At 37.5% G+C, this 19240-nt stretch overlaps 1 pseudogene; it reads right to left on the reverse strand.

The window, feature by feature from the left end:
• Nucleotides 1–656: 656 nt before the first annotated feature.
• Nucleotides 657–18778, reverse strand: LOC146929530 (uncharacterized; annotated as a pseudogene).
• Between the last annotated feature and the right edge of the window lie 462 nt (nt 18779–19240).

The raw sequence follows: 19240 nt of genomic DNA on the forward strand, positions 1-19240 counted from the left end.
ATCATATAAACTACTCAACTTCATGAATCATAAAATTCACACATATCAATCATGAAAATCACTTAAATCATAAATCATATAAATCATATAAATATATATAAATATATTTCTAAATAATCAAATAATTAAGACGGGCGTTACAGTTCGTATCTCTTCAATGTTAACAATAACAAAAGGTAACCATATAATAATAAGTAGAATTATGTAAATAAGCAAAGACTTAGACATCCCAAATATATAACTAAAATTTGAAAGAATTACGTCAAAAAAAACGAAGATGGGGTACAAATAGAAAAAATCTTGTACCCTCTTCACTGTTACCGTTACTATTGCTGACATAGTTATCGTTGAATTTACTATTCACGATCATTGGAATTGTTTGAACCATTAATCAAACTCCGTACAATTATTGTACAAAACTTTAAAAAAATTTAAAATTATAATTGGAAGTTGGAAAATAAATAATTACAAATACAATTTACCACGGGATTAAATATTAACAATGGAATACTTCCTTGTTATTACACATAAACATTAATTAACATCAAACACGTACTACTTATTATACATAGACATTGAGAGCATAAATTACATAACAATACACTATTATACAAACACGAAGTTATTCATATGCGTCAACAACGGACACATCCAAATCAAATTCTCTGGAAAACCTCCTTATAAACAACGTTCAGCATTGATAACGAAGGTTCTTCATTATCATCAACCATCAGTATCTTTAAACCTTGTCTACGCGTAACCCTGGAGACAGCAACATACAACTGGCCATGGGAGAACACAGTGTTGGAACAAAATGTGTTTAACAATGAACCTTAAAGAGTTTTGATGATAACAAGGTATTAAAAATTGTAAATTGGACTAGCTAATATTTGTTCAAGTGTACAGGACCACAGTTAAAAAGTTACATCATTAATTGATTCTGAATGAGCAAATAAAGAGCAAAAGAAAATGAAGCTTAGATGATTCTGAAGGCAAAGCGCTCCTGAAGTCAAGCTGCTCCTGAAGAAATAGCGCTCCTGAAGTAAAGCTGCTCCTGAAGAATAGTGCTTCTGAAGACAAGAGGTCCAGAAGCCACATCATCAGAAGCTGAAGAAGCTGCACCATCAGAAGCTGCAGAAGCTGCTTCATCAGAAGCTGCATCATCAGAAGTCATTTCACCAGAAGCTGAAGATCAACTGGATTTGCAAAAGATTCAAAGATTGAAGAATCTACATTGCAAAAGCTGTCTATTGGATTCGAAAACATAGCAGAAAATTAGTGGAACATTGCAACGGTCATTTCAAAGGCGTTTGAAGGCATGTGCTTACAATTTGGACGAAAGCGTTGACATTGTACTTTGTACGAATTGTACAACCACGTTCTCCACTACTCTGTTTTGTGTCCACGCTTCAAGACAAGAAAACAGCTCCAGAATACGGTCTCGCCTGCATATATGTTCCTTTGAATAAGGAATGGATTTCAAATTGGTTCTTCATAGGACAACAACCAAATCAGGAAAAATATCATTGGTGAAAGATCAAGCTTCAACTAACGACTCTTTGGTGTGCTGGCAATTTCACAACGTCTCTTTCACACCTCTATATAAAGGAGTGAAGACCTAGAGTTTTGGTAATGCAAGAACGCTGAACGAAAGACTCACAAGATTTTCACAAGTACCAAACCTCTGCTGAAATTGTTCTGCATTCACTTAGAATTTCTGTGTCTCAAAGTCATATCTTAGAAATTCTTAAGTCCATTGAGTCTGTATCTGATTTGTATTGTGAGCACCTCTGATTGTATATCAAGTGTTCAACCTTAAACAATTTTCTGTGTAATTTTGTTTAGTTAGGAAGTCTCTTGCAGTTGTGCTTGAGCAGGAAGTCTCTTGATTGTGTTCTTGAGCAAAGGAAGTCTCTTGCTTGTGTGCTTGAGCACAGGAAGTCTCTTGATTGTGTTCTTGAGCAAAGGAAGTCTCTTGCTTGTGTGCTTGAGCATTGGAAGTCTCTTGCTTGTGTGCTTGAGCATTTGTAATCAGATATTACTCATAGTGAAATCTCCTTGGAAGTGCAAGGGGGACTGGACTACTTCCGGATTGTGGAAGGAACCAGTATAATTGCTTTGTGTCGTTCTTCTTCTCTCTCTCTGTTTTATTCCGCTGCATTTAGATTCTGATTATCACTTCAGAAGCTGTCTCGCTTAGCTTCTGATCAGTGTGTTCAGTTTTTAGGAGAAACGAAGAATTTTTCTAAAACACAATTCAACCCCCCTTCTTGTGTTTTTCTCACCTTCAATTGGTATCTAGAGCCTTGGTCTGTTGTGTAACACTTAACCGTGCAACAGTCAAAGATCTGAGAAAAACATGTCTACTCCTCCTCCTACTGGTCCTAGTGATACTAGCTATAAACATGTCTCACATGATTATAGTGATAGTAAGAAAACCAGTGTTGGAAAAGTTCCAAAGTTCAATGGAGATGCTGAAGAGTTCTCTTGGTGGAAGACCAACTTTTACAGTTACATCATGAGCCTAGATGAAGAATTATGGGATATTCTGGAAGATGGTGTTGGTGATTTAGTCCTTGATGAAGAAGGAGCTGCTGTGGATAGAAAGAAACATACTCCAGAACTGAGGAAACTTTACAAGAAGCATCATATTATCAGAGGAGCCCTTGTCACTGCCATACCCAAAGCAGAATACATGAAGATGAGTGACAAATCCACTGCTAAAGCTATGTTTGCTTCTCTCTGTTCAAATTATGAAGGGAGCAAGAAGGTCAAAGAAGCAAAGGCTCTCCTGCTTGTACATCAGTATGAGTTATTCAAGATGAAGGATGATGAAACTATTGAGGAAATGTACTCAAGGTTTCAAACCTTAGTTTCTGGGCTACAGATTCTAAAGAAGAGCTATGTTGCTTCTGATCATGTAAGCAAGATACTCAGAAGCTTACCTGCCAGATGGAGACCAAAAGTGACTGCCATTGAGGAAGCTAAAGATTTAAACACTTTAAGTGTCGAAGATCTTGTTAGTTCTCTCAAAGTTCATGAGTTAAGTCTTAATGAACATGAGTCTACTAAGAAGAGTAAATCAATAGCTCTTCCATCCAAAGGCAAGTCATCAAAAGCTCTCAAAGTGGTTGAATCTGAAGAGGAAGAACAGTCAAGTTCAGATTCTGAACCAGATGCTGCTGAAATGGCCATGCTCTCAAACAGACTTCAATATCTGGCCAAGAAGAACAGAAAGTTTCTCTCCAGAAGGGGTAACTCCAGAAGCTCAAAGAAAGAAGATCAGAAGGGATGCTTCAACTGTAAGAAGCCTGGACACTTCATTGCTGAATGCCCTGATCTTCAAAGAGAAAAGTCAAAGGACAAGTCAAAAAGGTCTACATTCAAACCAAGCAAACTCAAGAAGCAGATTAAGCAGAGTTTAATGGCAACCTGGGATGATTTGGCTAGTGAATCTGGATCTGATAAAGAGGAAGCTGATGAAGATGCAAAGGTAGCTGTTGGGTTGGTAGCAACAGCAACTTCAGAAGCTGGATCAGATTCAGACTCAGAAGATGAAAACGAGGTATATTCCAAAATTCCCAGAAATGAACTTGTTGAGTCACTTAAAGAACTTCTTACACATTTTGAAGTAAGAACCAATGAGTTGAAGGATTTAAAAGAAAAATATGCTGATTTGGTACAACATCAAAAATCAACTCTATTGGATCTGAAAGCTTCTGAACAAGGACTTAGGGGCTTTGACTTCATGTGTAAAACATATGAAGATCAGCTCAGGTTCTTATGTCAGAAGCTACAAGAAAAGTGTAATGAAAAACCTTTAAGTAACCATGAAATTGCTCTTGAAGATTTTATTATATCTGGCATTGACAGAAGCAGAGTGGCTTCTATGATTTATAGCATTTACAAGAACAATGGCAGAGGAATTGGTTTTCCAGAAGTGAAACTTGAGAAAACCAATCTAAAATCTTGTTGTGAATGCATCAAGGAAGGTCTGAAAACATTCTTTGTACCAGAAGGGGCTGAGTTGGAAACTGTTGTTCAATCAGAACCTGAAGCTTCTAGTCCTAAGGCTAAGATTACTTCAACGCCAAAGAACTCTAAGTCAAAGGCTATGATCAAATCTGATTCCAAGACTTCAAAGGTCAGGATCCTGAAAAGATCAGAACCTATTCCTCAGAGTCTGGTGAAACCAAAATCTGGGGTTCTGAAGTCTAAGTTTCAAAAGAAGATAGTTACTGCTTCTGAAGTACCAAAACCTAAGGTGATGGTTAATCAGAAGCAACCCAACTCACAGCACAAGGTACAAGAAGTGAAGAGTAAAGCCTTAAGTACTAACCTTCCAGGACCCATAGAACAATGGGTACCTAAATCTAAAAATGTCAATGATGCAGGTATGTCTAAGAGCAGTGCCAAAGCAAAGATCATGGTACCTAGACAGCGGTTGCTCAAGACACATGACAGGAGACAAGTCCATGTTCCTCAGCCTAACAATGAAAGAGGGAGGAAATGTGAAATTTGGAGGCAACCAGTCAGGCAAGATCATAGGTACAGGAACTATTGGTAATTCCTCTACCTCAATTAATAATGTATGGTTGGTAGATGGTCTTGAACATAACCTTTTGAGCATTAGTCAATTTTGTGATAATGGTTATGATGTGCTTTTTGAAAAACCCAACTGTACAGTAATCAACAAGAAAGACAAATCCATTGTGTTCAAGGGAAAGAGAGTTGACAATGTCTATAAAATCAATTTTTCTGAACTGGCTGATCAGAAGGTGGTTTGCCTACTATCAGTGAATGATAAGAAATGGATGTGGCACAGAAGGTTGGGACATGCTAACTTGAGGTTAATCTCTAAGCTTAGTAAGTTACAACTTGTGAAAGGGCTACCAGACATTGACTATCATTCAGATGCACTCTGTGGTGCATGTAAGAGAGGGAAAATTGTGAAATCATCTTTTAAAACCAAAGACATTGTTTCAACCTCAAGACCTTTAGAATTACTCCATATTGATTTATTTGGACCAGTGAGTACTGCATCCCTATATGGAAGTAGATATGGATTAGTCATTGTTGATGATTACAGCAGATGGACTTGGGTGAAATTCATAAAGAGTAAAGATGTTGCGTGTGATGTATTCAGTAGCTTCTGCACTCAAATTCAATCTGAAAAAGAATCAAAAATTTTGAAAGTCAGAAGTGATCATGGTGGAGAATTTGAAAATGAGCCATTTGAAGCTTTTTGTGAAAAACATGGAATTTTCCATGAGTTCTCTTCTCCTAGAACACCACAACAAAATGGGGTTGTAGAGAGAAAGAATAGAACTTTACAAGAAATGGCCAGAACCATGATTCATGAAAACAATTTACCAAAACATTTTTGGGCTGAAGCAGTGAATACAGCATGCTATGTTCAAAATAGGATCTATATTAGACCTATTTTGGAGAAAACAGCATATGAACTCTTTAAAGGAAGAAAACCCAATATCTCTTACTTTCATCAATTTGGATGTACATGTTACATTCTGAACAACAAGCTCTACCTAAAGAAATTTGATGCCAAGGCCCAAAGGGGAATCTTTTTAGGTTACTCTGAAAGGTCAAAGGCATACAGAGTGTATAATTCAGAAACACTTTGTGTTGAAGAATCTATGCACGTTAAATTTGATGACAAGGAGCTTGAAGATAAAACTTCAAAGCAAGGTGAAAGTTCTGCAGAGATACAGGTTCCTGAAGCTACTCCAGAACCTGATCAGATAGCTGAATCTGAAGATAGTCCAGAAGCTGAACCCACATCAGAAGCACAAGATGAAGCTGCTTCTGATGAAGCACAAGATGGCTCACATCAAGCAGATCCTCCCAGAAACACATTCAAACACAAGTCTTCACATCCTGAGGAGCTAATCATTGGAAACAAAGATAGTCCAAGAAGAACAAGATCACATTTCAGACAAGAGGAGTCAATGATTGGACTAATCTCAATGATTGAACCTACAACAGTTGATGAAGCACTTTCAGATGATGGATGGATCCTCGCTATGCAAGAAGAGTTGAATCAATTTCAAAGAAATGATGTGTGGGATCTGGTACCCAAACCTCAGCACAAGAACATTATTGGAACAAAATGGGTATTCAGAAACAAGCTGAATGAGCAAGGTGAAGTAACAAGAAACAAAGCCAGGCTTGTTGCACAAGGGTATAGTCAACAAGAAGGCATTGATTACACTGAAACGTTTGCTCCAGTTGCAAGATTGGAAGCAATCAGGTTACTTCTTTCCTATGCAGTTAATCATGGCATAATATTATATCAAATGGATGTCAAGAGTGCATTTCTAAATGGTGTCATAGAAGAAGAAGTGTATGTCAAGCAACCTCCTGGATTTGAGGATATTAAATATCCTGACCATGTTTTTAAACTGAAGAAATCACTATATGGCTTGAAACAAGCTCCCAGAGCTTGGTATGATAGACTAAGTAATTTCTTAATCAAAAATGATTTTAAAAAAGGACAGGTTGATACTACACTCTTCAGAAGGACCCTTGAGAAAGATATTCTTGTTGTGCAAATATATGTTGATGATATAATATTTGGTTCTACTAATGCATCTCTTTGCAAGGAATTTTCTGAGTTAATGCAGGATGAATTTGAAATGAGCATGATGGGAGAGCTGAAGTTCTTCCTGGGCATTCAAATCAATCAATGCAAAGATGGAGTCTATGTTCATCAATCAAAGTACACAAAGGAGCTTCTGAAGAAGTTCAAACTTGAAGATTGTAAAGTGATGAACACTCCAATGCACCCTACGTGCACCTTAAGCAAAGAAGATGAAGGAGCTAAAGTAGATCAGAAGCTGTATAGAGGTATGATTGGTTCTTTGTTATACCTCACTGCATCTAGGCCAGATATTTTATTCAGTGTATGCTTGTGTGCAAGATTCCAATCAGATCCTAGAGAATCTCATATGACTGCTGTCAAGAGAATCTTCAGGTATTTGAAAGGAACAACTAATCTTGGACTCCTTTATATGAAATCCTTAGATTATAAGCTAATTGGATTCTGTGATGCTGATTATGCTGGTGATAGGATTGAAAGAAAGTCAACCAGTGGCAATTGTCAATTTCTGGGTGATAATCTTATATCCTGGGCTAGCAAAAGACAAACAACTATTGTTATGTCTACAGCAGAAGCAGAATACATTTCAGCTGCAAGTTGTTGTACACAACTACTCTGGATGAAACATCAGTTGGAAGATTATCAGATAACTGCTAACAGTATTCCCATTTATTGTGATAATACTGCTGCTATTTGTTTGTCTAAAAATCCAATTTTGCATTCAAGAGCGAAGCACATTGAAATCAAACACCATTTTATCAGAGATTATGTTCAAAAAGGAATTTTAGATATACAATTCATTGATACTGAAAATCAATGGGCTGATATATTTACTAAGCCTTTAACTGTTGAAAGATTTGATTTTATAAAGAAAAATTTGAACATGCACTTTGTATCTGATTAAATGCTTGCTTGCTCCTGAATAGGATTTTAGGTTCTGAAGTTAGTTCAGAAGCGGTAGTCCATCAGAAGCTCTTTATTGAGGTTCTGAGGAAAACTCGCTTCTGATGATGACGTCAGCATCTGAAGTCCAGAAGCTGGATTTGTTGCTTCTGAATAGTTGAATTAGTGGAAACGTTGGAAGTTACCTTTTAAAAAGTAACTTCTGGCCCATTTAACTTGGTAGTTACTCTGTGAACTTCTTACGTGGCCTGTATGTGTTGGTGTATAACTAAAAGGGCAATGATGATTTAATAGCTTTGAAAGTACTTTTCACGCGCCCCCAATTTTGTCATTAATGTTATGTTTGTTTGTCTCTTTTGAATTGCAATCGTTTTACTTTTAACACTTTGACAATTCACACACTACTCACTCACAACAAACACATTTGCTCTCAAACCTCTTGCGAAGTAAGCGCATTCTCTCAAACTTAGAACCCTAAAATCTTCATCTTCTTCAAATTTTCGTCAATCATCAAATGGCATCATCAAGCTCAATAGTTTCAGAATCTACATCAAACAAGCAAAGCGTATCAGAATCTGGGTCCATCTACAAAGAGAAGACTATGGATATTCCATGAAAATCCTTAATCGTCCAAGTAGAATCACCAGTGGACTTCACTTCACTCAAGAAGTACGAAGTGGACATGGAAGGCTACGTAGAAACTCAGAAACTGTCTGGCTACTTCAACATGCTAAATGGGCCAACATATGTGAACTTGGTCAAAGATTTCTGGTTAAGGGCTGAAATTGTCAATAGAAAGCCTGTGAAGGCAGCAGATAAACCAGCTGGGTCGAAGAAAGGAAAGAAGGAGATTGTGTTGAATCCCACTTCCTTCAGTAGCCTTGAGATAAGGTCTGAAGTGATGGTATTCCCGTAATCATCACAGAGGAGATAGTTGCTAAAGCTTGTAGAATGGATGCAGAAGGAAGGTTTCAAGAAATTGTTAAGAAGGATGATGTCCTGCTGCAAAACTACTACAACACTCTTCTGGGTGGTAACAAAGATGCTAAGCCTTCTGAAATGGAGATTCACAATAGAATGTTGGTGAAATTCAGCAACGATTGCTTCTTTCAAAGAGCAGGTGGGTCTGATCAACCCAACAACCAACAGAAGCTAGCAATCTATTTCATGACCAATCTGGAAAAGATAAACTTTCCAAGATATGTATTGGATCATCTCTGCTGGGCTATTAATGAAAGCACAGTCAAAGGAAGGAAACAAGTGCCCTATGGAAGATTGCTCTCTGAGATCTTTTATCAAGGGAAAGTGCTGGATTTGTTGAGAAGAACAAGGGATGCTTCTGATAAATGCTTCGAAGTTTCTACTGCAGAGAAGACTATCAGTAGCAAGACTTTGCATTCAATGCACTTTTTCAAGACAGCTCCTAAAGATGAGAAATGGTTGGAGTTGACCACAGAAGAATCTGAGATTATCAGGGACTTTCCTTCCATAGTTAAGGAAAGTAATCCTGAACACTTAGCTAGATTAGTAGCTGAGTACGTCTTGGAGGAAGATGCGAAGTCTCAGGAGGAAGCTGCTCTTGCTAAAGGGAAAGGCAAGAAGGCCAAAGCAGTTGCTGTGTCAGAAGCTGCTGTTTCTGATGCTGCTCCTACTAAAGGAAAGAGGGCCAGAACTAGTACTGAGTCAGAAGCTGCTATAGCTAAACCTGTTTCTATCAAGGACAAAGGAAAGATGCAGAAGGTTGGTGCTGCCTCTATTCCTCAGAAAAGAAGAAAAGGTAAGGCAGATTTGGTAATCACCCAAGAGCAGCTGGAGGAAGCTCTTGAAGAAATGGAGAAAGAAGAGGCTGATCCCAAGCTGAAGAAGAAGAAGGCTCCCCTTCAACTTGTGAGTCCTATGGTTGAGATGACTCCAATAAGGAAAAGGATGGCAGATGAACGTGCTTCTGATCTTATTTCAGACAAAAAGGATCTAAAAGCACAATACACTCATCAAAGAGATGAAAAGCTCAAGGCCTTGGGTATGGAAGATTGTGATAGGTACTTCAAAGAGAAATTGGCTGAAGTAAGAGCCATTGCTGGTAAATCTTCTGAAGACAATGAGGATGAAGAAATGATGATATTTATGGAGAATGCTCCAGAAGAGGGAACTTCAGAAGTAGTTCCTCAAGCTGCTAGTCCACAGAAGATCTCTTCTGAAGCTGGTCCTGTAGTTCAGGAAATCCAGATTCCAGTCACCTCTATCCCCATTTCACCTTCTTCACCATCAGTACCTGAACCAATAGAAGACACTTCTGTCTTAGACAATCTTGCTCTCCACTACTCAGGTGAGTTACCCATAGACAAATCTACTTCAGAAAAGGCCTCTAAAGCAACTCCAGAAGCAGCTGCTTCTGAAAATGTTGTTTCAGAAAACCCCCATCAACAAACACCTGAACCACATAAACCCACAACACCCCCACAATCACCAACAGCTACCATTGACCCCCAACTCAACACTCAAACATCAACTTCACCACAACAACCACCAACTGAAATTGAACACTCCCTAGAACCAACTCCCATGGATGTTGACAACTCTCTAGTCAATGTTCAAGCCTCAACCTCTACCACACACATTGCTTCTGACCAGCCTTCATCTTCAAACACACAAACACACTTTACCATTCCAGTTCCTAACCCTGTTCAAGATTTGGAAATCAGTGATTCTGATCTTGAAATCCTTGAACAACCACCCTCAAACATCCTGGAATCTGGATATATTAATTCTGAGCTTCTCACAATCCTGAGTCAGATGCATAATCTTGTGGATCAACGAAGGACAATTGATCTCACAAGTGCATATGAAGACTCCTAGGCATCTCTTCAGAACCGGGCAACTGAGCTAATTGAAAGCATAAGGGCTAAGTGCATCAGAAGCAAGGAAGCTTCTGTCAGGAAGTTAATGGAGCATCTGAATCAGAGTCTCAGAGTAAGAAGTTCTACACTGCTCCTGGCAAACCAGCCTTTCTTCTCAGAAACGGCCTACTTGACCAGAGAAGCAAGGTTGTGTAAGCTTCTGAAGAAACAGATGGCACAACAGCAGCAAGAAGCTAGAGAAAGGGAACAGGCTCTTCTCCAGAGGCAACAACAGCTTGAAGAACTGTTGCAGAAGAAGATTGAAGAAATGGAGAAGATGAAGAAACAACAACAAACCAACCCTTAGTTGCACACATTTGTGTTTTTTTTGTTGTTGTTTGTTTTAAATTCTTAGTCCTTGTTTCTGAAACCATCTTGTTTTATTTCTCTATGCTTCTGAATGCTTACTGCTTCTGACTGCTTACTGCTTCTGATAATTGGATATTCATGTTCATATATTTTGATCTGATTTATTTAATTAATTTCTTGTATACTCTCTTTTGTTTGAGTTTTTCTCAAATCTTTTTGTCTTTTATGCTTATTTGTTTATTTCATTTTTTTTGATAATGACAAAAGGGGGAGTATATGAGACAAGTATTTAAAGGCTCTGAGCCCCATTAATGGCATTTGAAATTTTTGAAAAACTTCTATCATTGTGACCTTCAATTGGTATAAGCTATGAACGAACTAAGAAGTATCAAAATTCAAGTAAAATTAATTGAACCATTCTTCTTTTCTATAAGCTAATTCTTTCATTGATTCATTTTTTTTTTTAAAAAGCTCTGATATTTTTATTATGCGAAAAATGAATTTAATTAACCTGGATAGAACTTAGGGGGAGCTTACAAACCTCACCTTAAAGACTATCAGACTCAGGGGGAGTTTGAGCTTACAAACCTCAGACTCTGAGCTTACAAACCTCAGAACCCCAAAGTCAACTTGTTAATTAGATTAACAACAATTGATCAATTTTAAATACTTTTGTTTGTCATCATCAAAAAGGGGGAGATTGTTGGAACAAAATGTGTTTAACAATGAACCTTAAAGAGTTTTGATGATAACAAGGTATTAAAAATTGTAAATTGGACTAGCTAATATTTGTTCAAGTGTACAGGACCACAGTTAAAAAGTTACATCATTAATTGGTTCTGAATGAGCAAATAAAGAGCAAAAGAAAATGAAGCTTAGATGATTCTGAAGGCAAAGCGCTCCTGAAGTCAAGCTGCTCCTGAAGAAATAGCGCTCCTGAAGTAAAGCTGCTCCTGAAGAATAGTGCTTCTGAAGACAAGAGGTCCAGAAGCCACATCATCAGAAGCTGAAGAAGCTGCACCATCAGAAGCTGCAGAAGCTGCTTCATCAGAAGCTGCATCATCAGAAGTCATTTCACCAGAAGCTGAATATCAACTGGATTTGCAAAAGATTCAAAGATTGAAGAATCTACATTGCAAAAGCTGTCTATTGGATTCGAAAACATAGCAGAAAATTAGTGGAACATTGCAACGGTCATTTCAAAGGCGTTTGAAGGCATGTGCTTACAATTTGGACGAAAGCGTTGACATTGTACTTTGTACGAATTGTACAACCACGTTCTCCACTACTCTGTTTTGTGTCCACGCTTCAAGACAAGAAAACAGCTCCAGAATACGGTCTCGCCTGCATATATGTTCCTTTGGATAAGGAATGGATTTCAAATTGGTTCTTCATAGGACAACAACCAAATCAGGCAAAAGATCATTGGTGAAAGATCAAGCTTCAACTAACGACTCTTTGGTGTGCTGGCAATTTCACAACGTCTCTTTCACACCTCTATATAAAGGAGTGAAGACCTAGAGTTTTGGTAATGCAAGAACGCTGAACGAAAGACTCACAAGATTTTCACAAGTACCAAACCTCTGCTGAAATTGTTCTGCATTCACTTAGAATTTCTGTGTCTCAAAGTCATATCTTAGAAATTCTTAAGTCCATTGAGTCTGTATCTGATTTGTATTGTGAGCACCTCTGATTGTATATCAAGTGTTCAACCTTAAACAATTTTCTGTGTAATTTTGTTTAGTTAGGAAGTCTCTTGCAGTTGTGCTTGAGCAGGAAGTCTCTTGATTGTGTTCTTGAGCAAAGGAAGTCTCTTGCTTGTGTGCTTGAGCACAGGAAGTCTCTTGATTGTGTTCTTGAGCAAAGGAAGTCTCTTGCTTGTGTGCTTGAGCATTGGAAGTCTCTTGCTTGTGTGCTTGAGCATTTGTAATCAGATATTACTCATAGTGAAATCTCCTTGGAAGTGCAAGGGGGACTGGACTACTTCCGGATTGTGGAAGGAACCAGTATAATTGCTTTGTGTCGTTCTTCTTCTCTCTCTCTGTTTTATTCCGCTGCATTTAGATTCTGATTATCACTTCAGAAGCTGTCTCGCTTAGCTTCTGATCAGTGTGTTCAGTTTTTAGGAGAAACGAAGAATTTTTCTAAAACACAATTCAACCCCCCTTCTTGTGTTTTTCTCACCTTCACACAGGCCTAGGCAAATAAAGCCCAACATTCGACAAAGTCTGCCCTTGACTTTTGTTGATTGTCATTGCAAAACACACAACCATTGGAAATTGCCTCCTTTGAAAAGTTATAGCTACATTCGCATCAGACGGTATCAAATTCATACGTGGAATGAACACGCGTTCACCACGATGATGACCATTAAGTATCTCAGCATTTAAAACATTCTTACCCAGCCCAATAATAGTCAATCGTGTACCATTGCAAAGACCTGATGCAACATCTATATTCCTAAGTAACATCACAAGCACCCCTACTTTGATACATAACCTATGATTAGGGATTCCGGAACATTTAATCCCATTTAAGAACTCAGTCGTTATCCACCGACGATCAATACCAACATCTTCATCAACCTTACAAATGGTGTCGCAATTGAGATGCTCCTTGCCTTCACCAGGAATCAAAGACATAACATAATCATTGACCTTTTCAACCAAATCCGAAGTGGGTGCCAATATTGCTCGATCTTGAAAGAAATCAGCATTATGTAAATTACACAACAATGACGAATAGGTAACAGAAACAATATCGGACACATGATTCCCAGTATGTTCAATGCAAAGATCATATGGAATATCAATCACAACCTCACCATCGTTGTCGATACCCAGCTTTCCATCACCAATAGTAAGAATCCACTCAGCAAATTTTCAAAGCGATTCGTCCTCTGACGCAACATTTGAATACTGTAGTCTCATATTGATAGTTAGCTTCAACACTTTGCAAAAACGCCACAATGGAGAAGAGTTGATAGTTGCATGTACAATATCAGCTCGACTTCCTCTGGGAACAACAGGCAAAATCTGCTGAAAATCACCACCAAAAACAATTGTTTTGCCACCAATGGGAAGATCTTCTGACCCACAAATAACACTACTCATAACATCTCGCAATGTCCTGTCGAATGCCTCGAAAGCCCATCTATTTACCATAGGAGCTTCATCCCAAATGATCAACGTTGTCATAGTCAACAATGAAGCTTTCTTGCTATTTTTTTCAATACGACAACATGATTCTTCAGAAATATCCAATGGAATAGCAAACTGTGAATGAGCAGTTCTACCGCCAGGAAGAAGTATCGATTCTATTCCACTTGAAGCAACATTCAAGACAATCTTACCTTCGGATCGAAAACGAAATGACAATGATTTTCACAGGTAAGTCTTGCCAGTTCCCCCGTAACCATCAACGAAGAACATTTGACCGATATTATCATCAACAGCACGAACAATCTACTCATAGGCTGCCAATTGCTCAACATTCAAGGAAGAAAAACACAGGTTGTGTTGCACTAACATGTCATCACAATCATACGACAATTCATTAACCAACAACAAATTATCAAATTTATCGTATGTGGACGAAGTTATCCTTGGCATGCATTCATAGTCTGCCAACGACTTTCCGTTAGGATGAAGAAATTCATCAATTTCCTTCAAACAAAGCTCCTTCAACTCGTCAGGGGTAATCACCATATCTGCAAAAATAAAATCACAATGTAAAACCGAACATGAAAAACATAGCTAATGCAAATTGTTGAAAATTAACGTGTATGTTGGAAAGGACGATTTACCAACCAGGTAAATTCATCGAACGACGTCTTTCATATAAAACTCCATTGGAAAAAGTCTCCCAAGTAGCTTCCCAAACCTTCAGAGGATCGCTCATAGCAGTAGACAAAAGCAAATTTGCGAAAATCTTACGAAGTGTTCGCCCAGAAGCTAAAAAGGCAACCTCGTGGATAGCATCAATAAATTCACGATCATCCGCTAACAAACCCAAAGCACCGCATGCTTCACGATATGTGTCAAAAACGTGCCCCTCAACTGTTCTAATATCCTCATAGCTTGTACAACCAACTTGGACATTAAGCAGCAGTCGCATGTAATCAACTCTCGGGTACTTTGGGGGATAAAGGTCAATCTCCCCACTGATTGACCCTGCTGATGCGGTTGCCACCTGCGAACTTTGGCATCATATGTGAACATACTTGGAAATTGGACGTAGGTTAAGGACCGACCCATTGTATACTCCCGGTTGGCATCCATCCATGCAAGAAACATAGTACTCTTGCTTCTATGTTGGTTTAAAACAGCACCCAAATCAAAATAATCATTGAAGACCACATGCTGATCACCAGGCATATGAAAAGTCAAACGTTGTACAGATGGCCAACGACTATGGATAGGAAAGGCAAAAATCCTCCAGATCGACTCCGACGGAGACAAACATCTACAATCGTAGTACTGTTGAATACACTCATCATCTCCTTGTTGTAATGCCACAGTTACCCAGTCAACTCCCTTTGTGATGTATTTAAACAAATACTTGATGCAGTTCGACTTGTTGCAATACTCAATGTTGATATGTGATTGATATTTCATTATTAGCTTAGGATTGTATGGCACAACGCTGTGATTATCAAGCACAACATCGTTCTTGACAACAGTAACACCCATGTCACGGCGTCTATAGACGGGATAACCAGCATCCTCAAAAGATGTACGACCAACAAACTTCTTAGGATAAAACTTTGAACACCGACGATCACTCATGCAGGGGGAATGAGGTCTAGCAAAACCACATGGTCCATGGATCATGAAAGTTGTCACAGCTGCATATAATTTGGGGAACCTATTTGGATCAGGCAACTCCGCACAAATAACATAATTTATAGACTCGGCAGACTCGAGCTTATCATGTGGATCTAGCCATAGAAGGATATGAGCATGTGGCAACCCTCTCTTCTAGAACTCAATAGTATACAGACCTGTATGATATTCAAAGAATTTCATAAATAATAACGCATGTTGGGCAAAATTTCAAACGAATTTCTTAAATAAAATTAGGTACTAAAAAATAACTCACTTCTGATGACTCTTCCAAAAAATTTACCCTCTTTAAAATCGTTCATCATTTCCTCCAACTTGAGCTGGAAAACTCTGCAACTAATATCAGACCTGTAAGGTGCTTGATTACCACTTCGAGTAAGATGACGTCGTATCTCAATCCACTTTGGATTGCATGTAAATGTAAGAAAAAGATCAGGATAGCCATATCTCTTGCATATAGCCATAGCATCCTGGCAATTATTAAACATGTACCTCTTACCCCCAGTGAAAGATGCAGGTAAGACAACTCGAGACCCTAACGAAGAAGCTTCAATATCACCACGACTAACAGCCTCTTCAATACCAGCTAAAAACCCAGATCGAATACTGCCCTGATTACTCCGAAGCCAAGACAACCGCTGACTCTCAAGCATGGAATATGCATCAACAATAAACTGCTGGAAAAGACGCTTACCATAAAATAAAACAGAATTCTCTACAGCCCTTTCCTGCAACCTGAAAGCAATGAATTCGCGAAGAGATACACGTCGACGCTTATTTACTAAGGTCGAAGCCGTGAGCGAATTCAACCCAATATTTTCTTGATATTGATCTTCACCAAATGGAAATAACAATGGGTACTGCAACAGAATATACTTCGCATGAGTCTCATGTATCCTCTGAAGATTCCCATCCCTTTCACGGACAACCATGTCCCGACCATCCTCTGAGTTATCAAAATCACCAACTATCAGTACAACAACTTCACCAATTTCAGGTACATTGTAGGTTCGTGGATCATAATTTCTATTACGAAACAAACGCAACTGAACAGGAACATTATGATACACTTCTCGAAAATCACGAACCATTCTAAAACACTTGACCAAAGTATTGGTGTCGTCCATTACACGTAATATATCATTTATCAAGGACGTATCAAGTAATTGCTCGTTAGTAATGGAACTGCAATTGAAATATAAAAATATATTACAACACATAACTACAGTATAAACTAAATATAACAGAAATATGACAAACTAAAATAGTACTTGAAATGTGATAAACGATTAGAAACTTCATTCTGGGTATCATATATATACAGCTGTGCAAACTTAGGTCGGCTACCATCATCAGGAACCAAGCTACCGATCCGATGATAATTCTGACCTGATATAACAAACTGGGGTGGACCACGACCATCGTTCCCACCAAACTCAATTTTCCCACCAAGTGATGTAAAAGCAAACATATTAGGCTTAAATACGATTTTCTTCCCTGTAATTTGGGCGTGTTTTGATTTTCGTCCCTGTAAAAAAAAAGTTTGAATTACGTCCCTGTAAAAAAAAATTTGTTTTAAAATCGTCCCTGACCCCACTTTTTTGCTGATGTGGCATGTTTCCAGGCCACGTGGCAGTTGCTGACTGTGCAACTTTGGCCACGTGGCAGCCACGCAATTTTTTTTATTAAAAAAAATAAAAAAAAATTGAAAATTATTTTTTTAATATTAAAAAAAATAAAAAAATTCCGAAAAATAAAATAAAATTCGAAAATATTCGAAAATTAAATTTTTTTGTAATTCGAAAATTATATATTAAATTTTTTTTCGAAAATACTTAAAATTATATAAATTTTTTCATATTTTAATTTTCAAACAATTATGTCTAGATTTAAAAAAAAAGTAATTTCCAATTTTTTTCTTCATATTTTCAAAAAAATTAAAAATTATATAATTGAAAAAAATTTGGAATTTGTTTTACGATTTTTTTATTTGTTTCAATTTTTTTAATTTAAAAAAACTATTTTCAGAATTTTTAAAAAATAAATCAATTTTTTAAATTTTTAATGATGTGGCCTGTCACGTCAGCGCCATGTGGCCAAAGTTGCACAGTCAGCAACTGCCACGTGGCCAAAACCTTGCCACATCATCAAAAAAAATGGGGCCAGGGACCTTTTTCAAATAATTATTTTTTACAGGGACGTAATTCAATTTTTTTTTTTTACAGGGACGAAAATCAAAACTCGCCTATATTACAGGGACGAAAATCGTATTTAAGCCAACATATTATTGTATGATCTAATATTTGATAAGAAATGACTGCTTCTTCGATCTAGCCCCGTAAAAAGATTACGAATTAAAGGAGGTGGTTCAAGCATATAGGGTATAGTAATTTTTCCTTTCATACAACACATTGAAATCTTGGGGAAGTGAGATGCTAGATATTTTTCTGCCCTCTCACCATACCATACCAACGCACCACAATCGAGGCAAATTGTATCAGGGTCTCCAATATCGGCATACTCTATAATATAAAATGTACATGAAGAAATTAAAAAGAAGTTACTACGCTACTAATACAACGAATAAAGAGCTGCAAAAAGGAAGGAGGCAATTCAAGTATCCAAAAAAAAAATCAGTACACACTATAATAAAATACCTTGATTTTCACCACCTGTGAACAAATTCAAGTTACTGGCCTGATAATCAACATGTTCACAATTGATTCCATGCATGGATCCACCAACACCTTGTTTAGCAAATTATAATTAAAAACAATGAGACCCAAAAATGATGTAAAAATAAAAAAGAACCCAACTAAAAAAAAAGAAAAGTCACCAAATTCACAAAAAAAATTAGCATCCCCACCTGACGTATGAGAAAACAACGATAATGGACCTTGTGAATCATCCGGAAGACCAAATCTCCCACGCCTATACACTGTCAATATGGTCCAAAACAAAAGCACAACTTCATACGAATGTAACATATAACCTAACTCTAAGACTAAATCTAATCTAATCTAATTACAAAACAACTACAACAAATAAACAGAGATACAAATGTAAAAATTATACTAACAGCCATTTCTGGTGACAACAGCTGGATACAATGACCGCCTTCCATCCCTTTTCAGCCTTAAAACCTCCTTCCTTCTAGCTCTTCTGACTCTGGCAGCGTCTGAGGAATTAAATGGATCACTACTCTCCATTGATACACACAAGGTTCCTATGAATGGAAAACTTGAACTACACAAAGAATAAAACTATACCAACTTATATACTGGTAAAGAACATAAGAAAGTTGCTGTCAAACAATACAATAATAAAAATAATGACTGAATTATTCTAGTCTGTTCACAAATAATGTATACCATGGGGCCCTCGACATTATTTTTGGCTATCTTACAAAATGCATGTAAGCCATCCACATGAAACGACTAAAATACAATTATGAAAAAGCTTACATCCAAAATTATTGCAAGGATATACTCATGTGCAAACAAACGCAGATTTCCTATTAACGTACGTGAAGCCAAAAAAATTATACTCTATACACGTAAAAACAAACAACATTACTCAACCTACGTACATATGCTTTATAAAGTACAAAATTTGCATATCTTTGGCACTCATTCGTTAACCTATAGCCACAAGTTTGGCACTATCATACA

The sequence above is a fragment of the Medicago sativa genome, chromosome 4 (genome assembly GCF_051527215.1).
Source record: "Medicago sativa cultivar Bolivia chromosome 4, Bolivia_mono, whole genome shotgun sequence".
Taxonomy (NCBI): domain Eukaryota; kingdom Viridiplantae; phylum Streptophyta; class Magnoliopsida; order Fabales; family Fabaceae; genus Medicago; species Medicago sativa.